A 12,412-nucleotide genomic window follows, 5' to 3' on the forward strand; every position below is an offset into this window, starting at 1 on the left:
TAAGAAAACAAATTGAAGGTTTGACTGTTTGTTTGATAAAAAAGCAGGCAAATTAAATTTAAAGTGAAAATATTTAAGATGAAAAGTTTTGAACAAGAGGTTCACAATAAGAGAGGAAACCTCATAATATTGTGGTTATCTAGGATGCAGAAATCTATACTTATAAGTTAATAAATTTTGCAAATAAACTCCGAAACGAGTGCACCAGAGTTCTTACTTATTCCTTCCCATGAAATAGTAAAAACGTGAGTACGGTGGCGTTTCCGGTTGGCGGATCTAAGTTACTGGCAATTTTTAATGAAACTGACAACAAGCAATCGTTTATTTATTTCATAAAACGCCATCATTGAATTATTCAATCAAAACTTGATTTAAATAATGTAAAAGAAATAAGTTATGATAACCGATTAAAAAGGGAAAGGTGCAAATTATTTTCGTCATTCACCGATCTTTAATATTGACGGAAGCTTTTAGAACATCATATAGCATCGAGCCCGAAGTTAAAAAGAAAAACGAGGTGATTATAGCTGCATGAACATAAAAAAAGCTTTTGTGTGAATGGTAATTGAAATAATAGTAAATCATTGATAACAATATAAGTTGTGAATATATTTATATATCGAAAGACTATTACATATATGTGGTATGTTTTCCTAATAAATTTATCGGTAAAATGTGTATATATTCCTCACTGAGAGCATCGTGGCAACGAACCCGAAGTACAACTTGTACTTCGTAATAAACTTGCTTACATGGAAAGAGATAACGAATAAGGTATTGTTCAAATACTATTAAAGCTGTAAAATTCTGTGCTTTAATCAATACATTTCATTTTTTTTTTCTGAATACAGTCTTTTTTATCCAATACTCGGCGTATTCATTTAAGACATGAATTTAATTTTTGAGAATTCATGAGGACATGAACTACGACGCTTCATGCCGGCATATTTCACAAAGCGCGTTGGCACTTCATGATAAATATGCAGGCGTGAAGCGTTGTAGTTCATGTTCCTCATGAATTCTCAAAAATTAAATTCATTTCTTATATTTACATTATTTTTCTGATGATCTGCCACATATTTTAGTCATTCAACGATCATTTTTGAATTAAAAAAATTTGCAGTATTTTTTGACTTCAATTACCTCACAGTGGAAATATTCCTACTTATCCCACGGTAGTTCATGAGAGCGTGACTTTTTCTTCTTTGCAAAGAATCTTAAGGCAAAAAATTTGAAATGTAAATATAGGACGTTAAAAGCTAATTTTTACACAAGTACTTGGGTCTCTGTTTAAAAGTATGTATGTACCTTATTGATACGTAAAAAAAGTAAAATACATTTTTTACATATCAAAAAGATACATACATATTTATAAACCAAGACCTAAGTACCTGTGAATCCCCCCCCCCAAAAAAAGAAATCAATTTATCAGTAAAATGTGCATATCCCCTGCTTTTATCCTTGACGGAAATGAAATAAGAGCATAGTATAACAGGATTCGCAATAAACGTCAATTAATGAAATTGTTATTTTTCAAGTTTTTACAAAAAAGAAGGGAGAAAGACAGACATATACTTCATGCGGGATTTTGAACAAAGTATTTCTTCTTTCTACAAGCCCGTAGGTTGTCAGTAGAAACTACAATATATTTTCTGTCGGTAGTGGTATAATCAATTACCTGCTCTTGCGTGGGATTTCATCTAGCAGGGAATAAAAAATATCAAAAATAGCATTAATATGCGTTGGAAACAGATACGTTACGTGTTTTTTTTTGTTGTTGTTTAACGTCCCTCTCGAGAGTATTTCACTCATATGGAGACGCCACCACTTGCCTGTGGAAGACTGCAAATTTGCACTTAGGGCCATTGAGCAGTGAGGTATCTTTTTCGTGCCAACACCAACTGCGACAAGGGACTTCGGATTATACGGTCTCATCCGAACGACCCGTCTCCACGTCCCACAGTGGGATTCGAACCCTCGACGTAAGGATCAGCTCCTTAATCCGCGACTCTAGAGCAGACGCTCTAACCACTCCGCCAATCATTGTTCTTATTCACAAATTAATATTTTTTTTAAATTAATGATACTAGCAATGAATAAATGTTGACCAAGCGGATATATATATATATATATATATATATATATATATATATATATATATATATATATATATATATATATATATATATATATATATATATATATATGACTTTTTTCCTGTCACAAACAAAAAACCAAACTGGTAGTAAAGTACAATACACTGATGTTAATAAATGAAAACAATCAGTTTTGCCTGTATAACTGTTGGTAAATTGAAAAAGTTTAATGTAAGGGATGTTTTTTTTCAAAACAATTGTAAAGGTACCCACCACTAAAAATATTATCTTCACAAGAACAAAAGGTGGGTTGCATCAGTAGCCCAATTTGGAAATAAAAAAGACTGCTGGGAAGTGTCCTTATACAGGATATATGGAAGTAGTATTTGGTTTGATAAAATACAGGACCTATTATATACACTATTTTAGCATTGAATCATTGTTTTTTGAAAGATATAGTCTCATAACTGCAACAGTGTGTGCAAATAAATTGAGTAACGCGCATTAGCGCGTTATGATTGATTGATTGATTGTATGTTGTTTTACGTCCCATTAGAGAATTTTTCACTCATATAGAGACGTCACCATATACCGGTGAAGGACTTCAAATTTTGACCTTTACTCGGCACTCAGGGCCATTGAGCAGTGAGGGATCTTTATCGTGCCAACGCCTGCCGTGACACGGGGCCTCGGTTTTTAAGGTCTCATCCGAAGGACCCGCAACTTTCACTTCAAAAGTGCCGAGCGCATGGCGAAGGAACAGTTGCTACCCATTTTTTATCGACTTAGGTCTGTCGCGGCCAAGATTCGAACTCACGACCTCCCGATCACGGAGCGAGCGCTCTACCGACTGAGCTACCGTGAACGGTGGTTAGCACGTTATGAAAATTTGTTTGCATACACCGTTGCAGTTATGAGACTATATCTTTAAAAAAATAATGATTCAATGCTTATTTTTACAATTTTAACTCCTTGCCTTGACTGCAAACGTGGTTTAGATTTCAAAATCACTGTATTATCCTTTGGGTAAGTTACAATTAATGGAAGAGCCATTGCAACAGCTTCTGTTGAATGTGAGCGTGGATTTTGAATTTCGCTTATGACATTGCACTTCCACGGCGTTCAGTGTTTGTGACGTCAAAATAAAACGCATACTTTAAACCTTTTGACCCCCTGTCCGTGTTATGATGTTTTGTATGCAGTAGCTTTTCACACACTTTATGAGCCAAAATACATGTGGAATGTAAATATTGATTAATGACGTCCATGGAGCGATTTTTATAAATTAATTAAAGAAGAGGAATGGGTAAAATAGATGGAAAGCAGTTCAGGGAATGAGAAAGAACTTTACAGCTTTATGAGAAAGAAACAATATATATTGTCATTTTACGATACGATTAATAAAAGTTTAAATCTTTTTAAAAAGGAGAAACTCCTGGCCTGACATATTATGTTAACGCTTCTGAAGGTCTACTACCAGGACACTTATAGTTCCCCAGATTCGTTCTATTTACCTGCAGAACTCTTAACTTGGAATATGATAGAACACTCTATCATCAGCAAATTTAATAATGAATTGTTTTTTTAATCCTGATTTTATCATGAAAATTATGAATTAAATGGGTGGAGGTAAATGCAAAATTTACAACCTAACTAAATATCTAGTTGTAAATTCTGCATTTAACTCCACCAAGTGAATTCAACTTACAACATGATATTACACTTAACATTAAAGAAAGGTTTGGTGGAAAAGTGAAGCAAACTGTCGATCTTTTGACCAGTACCTTGAAAACATTTGTTAAGATCACTCTAATTTGAAAGTAGGTTTGAAAGAAGGTTTTCCACTTATTTTTTTCAGCTTCATGTAGCTATTCCACTATTAGACAAATAATATACATATATATAAACACATTTAAGACTGATGTTAATATACGTATTCCTTCTTTATTGATTGATGCTTGGTGTAACTAAAATGTAATAGGAATATTATTAAGACAGAGTTACTTTCTACAAGCGATTTGTTATTGAAAGTAAAATAAAGCAGCGATGTTTACATTTTGTAAAAATTAAATATGAAATAAAGTTCAAAATAAAATATTTAAACCCACTGAATATTTTCTCCTTTATTTCTTAAGAAAACCACAGTCGTTCAGTCAGTCAGTAAATGCCACCAGGCATACTAACTGTATGTGAAGTGCTCTTCATCAATGAAACATACAATGACCTACACTTCAATAATACAATATTTAATCTACTTAATCCTACTTTATCATTATTTATATAGAAATAAATATAAACAATAAAATGTCTTTCTTTGTTAGTTTGGGAAAACGTTACAGCTTTTGCAGAAAAAATTACATAACCCGCTTATGTATTTTCTCTGCAACTGCTGCAATATTAATTTCCATACCAACAAACAAAGAAAGCGTTTTAATGTTTAAATGAATGACTAACAATAACGACTTGATGGTTCAAAATTCTCTGACCAAAGAGCACATGTTAATTAATGTATACAACAATAAGCACCATTAACATTGTTTATAATTACACATGACTATCGTTTTATTATCTATAAACAGAGTTCATTGATTAAAGTCGAGTTGAGAAATTCCTCCATTGTGACTGTCTCATCTGTAAAAAAAATGGAAATTCGATGCATAAGAGACTGATGAAAACAAAGAAGTATTTTTGAAAAAAAAAAATTATCTAAAATTTACAAATCATTATTTGATATCTGTCAAAGATATAAAAGGGAAAACGCAATATAACCTCTCAACATCAGATGATTCATAAAAATGAATGAATGCTGCAGAAGTTTATATATTCAGGTAATATTCATTTTTTCCCGCTTTCATATGATTGGAAAGTTTAACTGGGTTATGCATTTTTAGGAGCTACTGAAAATTATAACTACAGTATTTATAAAGTTGCGAAAAATTATTTATCAAATTCTTAACCTTGATCAAGATCAATGGTTCCAAATAGTTCATCCAATTCTAACAGTCCTGTTGCCTCCATCAAGATTTCAATTTCTTCTTCGGTGATTTTCTTGTCTTGGTTCCAGTCAAATGTTGAAAATTCGCACAAATTCAACTGCGATGTCTCCTAGAAAATATGCAAGATTTATATCAACGAAACGAGTATTCTCAAAGGTAATGTCGAAATAATACCATATATACATGTAACTTATTTACTAAGATTACAAACCTCGATAGTTGAACGCTTCTTTAAAGATTTAACTAGATCTATGACACCTTTTACATCCTTCACTGCCTTTCCCGCGCTTTCCAACCTTTTTCTAGCGTCTTTTCCCTGTGCAAAATATTTTTTAAAAGAATTTTGAAATCATTGCTTTTTGGTTACTTTCTGAAATTTTGTTCCATTTCTCACTTATTTGTTTTCTTCGTCTTGTCATGAAATTGAAAAGCAAACGGGTTATTCTATTTTTATTTTAAATTCTATAAAAATATTTAGATAATATTTGATATCATAAATCTATTTAATCCAGATATTTTGAATGTTTCTTCAGCTATTGATTACTTATGGAAAAATGCTTCCAATGAATCTTGTCCTGTTTTAGTTTTAGAAATATTTAGAAAGTAAATATTCCGAAGCCAGGGGAAAAATTCAAAATTCAATACGATATGACAACGTAAAAAGCTTAGAAGACATCATGTTCCCATATAAGTTTTACTTCGTTGTTCCACCAATTTACCTTTTCAAATGTGTCTTTGATGTTTTCATGAGTGCTTTTTGCTTTAATCAGTGCCGACTTTATTTGCAGTACTGAGGAAATATCTTTAGGTATGGGTAGAATTGCGGGATTATACTTCGGTTTCTTGTTGTTAAAAACTTCGGCTATAACTTTAGGAACTTTCCTTATACCACTGACGACTCTTCTGACGAATCTTCTAAATCGCCTCCATCCCTCCACTTCTTGACTTAGTAAGCAGGTGATGACCAAAGACGTTGCGCACGGTGTTGGTACTATAAAATCTGACTCTTTAGATGTCATAAAGAAACTGGCGTTTTCAAGATGATAAAGATACTAGAAATTAAAAATGAAATTAATTATTTTATCCAAGGTAATAAATTATTCTAAAAATTCTCTTTTTCATAATATAAAAATATCTTAGCTAGATATGGCTTTATTCATTATTGGTTATTACGGCGAAATTCCCGTGTCCAACATTACATAAATTATTGTTCGCGCAACTACAAGATATAAAAAGATCCACTTCCAATCCTCTAAATTAAATAAAATTTAGGAAATACAATAATATGTATGCATTCTTTGTGATATTGTTGAATTTTTAGCATCATTTTCTCAATTTCACGAGTTTGGGCTGTATCTACAGTGCGGTAGTAATATGTCCAACAGGAAAAAATCGTTTCCTAAAGTTGACATTAGCCCGCATGGCGATGTGTACTAGACATAAATGCCACACAAAGATAAATTTTGATGAATAATCTTTAAGTACATATGTTTCTAAAATTAGTTATGTTGATACATGTTATATAACTGCTGATACGTTAATATTAGTAAGGCTTTGTTAAGTGTAGCCATTTTGTTATGCACGTACTAGTCGCTGTACTATTACTTAATATGTCTCAGTTACATATCAAATATACATAAATTAATGTCATATATATACCAATCATTACTGTATCTTGAAAGAACATTTCATATTGTATTAGATAATAACATAATTTTTACGGTTATCATCTACATGAAATAAACGCAAGCATTAATATAGATGTAGCCATTTTGTCACAGGTACGAAAAAAGTCATTTTACATACTACATATATACGAATGACGTCGGGAGCGTCAAATTGTATCGCCGTGCTCTTTTTTTTTTCCAATTTTCTGCAGGTCCGGAGCACCAAGTAGGGTAAAAAGTCCTTCTCCAATTATTTTAGAACAATCTTTTGTTTTAAATATTCTGAAAATTTTCATTCAAAGGCCGATACCCCCTTTTTATTTTGCTGCAGCAATATCTAAACATATCACGTTATTGTTCTCTCTCTCTCTCTTTGCTAAAATGAGAATGAGAGCCCCCCCCCCCCTCCACGAAAAAGTAAAGGGTTTCTGAATTTTATTTTTTCTGGCTAGTTTTTTTTTCAATTTAGTAGGGTTTTTAATAGCGAAACATCCCCATCCCTTCTTTTTTGCATGTCAGTACCCCCCCCCCCCCCCACCCATTTATAAAGAGAGCTTAACTACTTGGGGTGAAGAAAAAAAAAACAAGAAATGTTTAATTCAGTATAAGGCCATTTAATTTTTTTTTCCGTTTAGCGACCTCCTATAATTCTAGAACCTATCTACCGATTCAAAAAACATATCAGTACAAAAGCCCAAAATTAAAACAAGAACTTTATACCGGTCTTTCCCCTCTAAAGTCTTTTTCGGAAAACTGGCTCTTGAGTATAATTTCCCCTTCAGCAGAAATCTCACACCACATTCAATTTTCCGGGGAAATCCCTACTGTGTGTAACAGTTATAAAGTGCGATTCCCTCAAGAGCCAATTTACCCCTTCTGCTATAAAATATCATGCCAGTACTTATATATGAGGGGGCGACATATGGTTACAAATGTACTTTCTGTAATTTTTTCACAGGTGCTCTCGCAGTAGACAATCTTAATGAAACTTCACAAAAATTGTAATAAAAAAAAGTCTAGTTGTGTGAACATTTAATTTTAAAAAAACGAGGAATTTTATTTTTAATGGATTTTTTTTTCTCCAGTTATATTTCATAAAACTACATGTGCATAATATTGATTAAGTGTCTCGCCAAGTTTCTGGGGTTTAAAATAGCTATCCAGTATTACACCTCTGTGGTCGAGGGGTCATACCTATCCTACGGCTTGCAAGAGCAGTGCTTCTTGTATTGTATTTTTTTAACTACTAAAATTTCATACTAAAGGATGTTTTCGTTATAACAAAAGATTTGACCTATAGGAGAGAACAATTTCCTGAAAAAGTCACATTTAAAAAATCAATGTTCTTTAGTTGTTTTCTATCGTATATTTGTCTAAATTTTTCAAATTTGCATTTTGAACCTTTTTTTTTTTTTTTTTTGCAACTTTGAAATTAACCTACAAAGTTGGTCAAGACAGTATATTATCCGTTAAAGCACTAATTTTTGCGTAAATTTTGGAATAGAAGTCCTTCAGGGCAGGCCTACCCCTAATTTAAATTATGAAATTTTGATAGATTTTGATCTGAAGAATGATTTAAAACAAGGTTTTTTTAGGGACACCCCTGCCCTAGGGTCGAAATTCGTAAAAAAAAACCTACAAAAAGTGCGAAAACCTATTTCTATCATACTGGATTGTATTTATGTCAGACGTATGTTCTCATAGTTAGTATAGCTCAGAGAGACAGACCGTAGACTTTCACCATGGACAATTTTAGCGTCCTGGTTCGAATCCACCTGTTGGCACACTTTTATTTTTTCAAATTTTTCACCTGTATAAACACGAATTTAATTTTTCATACAGGCTTTTTCATTTTACTTCTATTTTCTTCCTTAAATGTATATGTTTGCTGTTGATATAAAAGACATTTATGGAAATGCAGATCATAAATTCTCTTTAACTAAACGCAATCAACCGGAACTATACCTCAGTGTAAGCACACTTTGTTCGAGGACACGAATCATTCACTTTGTGTTACTCGATACTGCAGTTGTCACGAAAAAAAAAATCATGCCGAGCAAATATTGCTGTGTTTGTCTTTCAAGAACATCTCTGGGTAATAGTACTGTTGTGCCACTGGGAGAGATACTGCGCTATGCAGAGTAGATGCAGTTCATTCCTCGGGAAAATTGTGTGCATTGGCGACATGTTATGTCAAAAATGCAGGGGGAGGTTTACAGATTAGAAAAGAATGTGGTAAGGTCAGTTAAGGTTTTATGTCCCGTTGCCATTACCCAGGCATCAAGTAAGGACCCTCGTATAAAGGATGTTTCTGTAAATATCGATGTAGGGTCATATGAAGACAGTTGACTAGAACTAAAACGATACATGAGAAACAAGAAACTACACGCATGTGGCCTAAAGTCAGGGACCGGAACGGATATCGATAAGCTTTCTCTAAAGACTGAAACCAATATCGGCCATATAAGTTAACGTATATATTTACCTAGAAGTGATCCTTTGAAAAATTTTTGAGCGAAAGCACTCATATTTCTATTAAAAAACCAGTTGACTTTCATATAAACTTTAGCAATGTCGATATTATTTAAGCATTGATAAAACAGGGGAAAACCTACTCTGAGAGAGAAAGAGAGGAAAATTAGCTCTAGTGTAAGATTCCTGAGTATAGATTCAGGGGTGGGGTGGAGGGCTGGTTATGGGGGAAATCCTACTTTGTACAGCTGTTGTCATAAAAATTACATCATTCATATGTTTTGATTTCTTAATTCCATTTTTCTCGTAGAAAGACATATTTTCTCTATCGTAGAAAAATATATTCCTTCGCAAAATCAAGGTTGTAAATGCTAGGTACATTACCTGATTTAACATATTAGAAAAATATAGAAAGAAAGTTTCAATAAAAAAAGGCAGGCGGGGGAAGTCGGGAAGGGGGTTCCGGACCCCCCTCCCCCCGGGATTTTCAGTTATATTTTTTTTTGCTTGTCAAAAACTTCGAGTGTCATATTTTTTTAATTGGTTGGACCCACCCCCCTCGCAAAATTTCCTGGAACCGCGCATTAACCGATTTTCTGTGCTTTTCTCTGATCTTGGTTGTCAGAAACCAAGGCGCATGCGGGACTTGATAGAAATAGAAAACTTGAAATGATCTAATGGAAAAAAATGAAGGAGAAACGGTTGAAAGAGAAAGCTACTTGATGTGTTTTTCTCTTTGCAAGACAGAGCGTACAAAGTGAGAAAAAAGAAATAGAAAGAGGAATCAAGAATATGAATGGGGATATGTATGCCTGTGACAATTTCATAATGAAAATCTGACAATTTATTAAATATTTATAAAATTATAAGATTTTTAGTGTACATCTTAATATTTTCAACGAAGATTCAAAAATTGAAAAGTTTGTGCTCTGTTATTTTATTTAGATTTAAAAAAAAATTAATAAATAGAATTCACATTAAACAACTAAAATTTTCAATTAACGTTTAAAACGTTGTAACTAGTTATGACTTTAATAACGTTATTTTGACGTAACGTCAATGTGTACCAACACCGTGCGCAACGTCCAAAATCACAAGAAATTTTCTGAACTGAAATGAAATAAAAAACAGAAATGCCAAATGACAGCTGAAAACATGATAACTACTTATAATACCAATAGTAAATTTAAATAAAATGAAAATCTTAATGGGACAAATAAGAAGAATGTCTACCTGCCTGCTGGTTTTAAGTATATATTTTAGTATAATAGTGTTGTTGTCTTAGCCCCCTCTTTTAATTCAAGTATGCATGACTCTTGTATATATATATATATATATATATATATATATATATATATATATATATATATATATATATATATAATTTTGTTTGTATTCTAGCCTCTGATTGGTTAATATCCAAAAAGGAACACAAATTATTTCTGTATAACCTGGTTTGGTATGGGGACACCCCCCCCCCCCCCCCCCGACAACCAGCTGAATCATCTGTATGCATACAATCCTCTCATTTCCAGTCCTCGGGATTCATGGAAAATTCCAGATTTAATAAATATACCTTTAACTTCAAACAATAATTCGATCTTACCACATGTAAACAAGCTGCTAGGCCTATGTATCAGTTTTTACCTCCCCTCGCTTCCCATCACTTCCGTTACTACGGTTGTATTATTGAGCGGCAAATTTGAACTAATAAAAAGCAACGAAATTTTACACCCATATTTATTTAATGATTTTAAAATTAAATTATAAGGAATGACTCTAATTCTTGGCCAAATTATTCGAGTATAACCTGGTTTGGGTCAGTTTACGCTGTTTTATAATCCGCTTCAGACCAGGTTATACTCGAATAATTTGGCCAAGAATTAGAGTCATTCCTAAATATATATATATATATATATATATATATATATATATATATATATATATATATATATACAAAAATTTTAATCTCGGCATTTTTCGTTTCAATATATACTTATTTTACTGACTATAGACATAAATGGCCAACTTACATATACAACTCAATTATATAACAAATAAGATGTCTTCATATAAGTATATATACTTAGTTGAACAATTGACGACGATGGAATGAATTTCTTTTAAAAACAAAAAAAAAAAAAAAAAAAAAAAAAAAAAAAAAAAAAAAATTGTCTCTATAGACAATCTATATAATTATATTTTTTCACAGCCAAAAGTACTGCGAGAAAAAAAATAGTACATTTTTGTCAGGAAAAAAGTGAACAAATGTAATTATAAGATAAGCAATTTATAACAGTTAATCATAAGGTTACCGTGTCAAATATGTTCACTGAAAATAAAAAGTACAAAGGCGTTTTAAAAAAGCCCTTACCATGTTCCCTGTCTTTACGATTTGATAAAATGTTTTCCTACTTTTATAATACACTGATTCTTACGTAATATTCAAAGTTGAATACCGCTTATTAATAATCTGCAATGTAAATCACGCATGCAGAGGGTTTGCACAATTATTTTACAATAATATATAAATAAAGAAACAAAACACCAAAGAATTCTGGTAAACTCCTGAAGAATTCTTCTTTCTGGATATGAATAGAGCCTCGGATAATACATAATCAAAATATATATAACAATTGTACTTGTCTTGATTTTGGTTAGCGGTTTATTGATTTAAAATCTCAGAAATGACAAGTTTACAATGTATTTGATAGGTCTAGTCTACACATATGTAAGGTGAATCAAAAAGTTAATATTCATATTACTTGGCTGGTGAAAGCAATGAATGTCATTTTACATTAAATAAAATTCACGAAGCCAATTTGCTGGCGGTGTTTTAAGTTTAATAATTTTTAAAACAATATATAAATAGACATAAAGTATGTTCGATGAGAAGTTTGAAAAAAAATATAATGAATGTATTTCAATGTAAATGATGAAAAACGGTGTCGATGATTCTGTTTGAAAAACTAATGAATTAACAAAATAAATAAATAAATAAATAAATCGTTCAAAAACTGGATTGAAAAGGATAGAAGGAGAAGGGCGATGTTTAAAAACGCGTATTTCGTTGCAGGTACGCACTAACGGGTGGAAAGGGGGGGGGGACAATCACTTTCACCCGCCAGAGAATACCCGGGCCCCACGTTGGGCGCCAAATGTCACAGGTGGTGAAAAATCA

This window comes from Saccostrea echinata, unplaced genomic scaffold, assembly GCF_033153115.1.
Source record: "Saccostrea echinata isolate AGI-Se365-2 ecotype Australia unplaced genomic scaffold, CSIRO_AGI_Sech_v1 ptg000022l, whole genome shotgun sequence".
NCBI classification, from domain to species: Eukaryota; Metazoa; Mollusca; class Bivalvia; order Ostreida; family Ostreidae; genus Saccostrea; species Saccostrea echinata.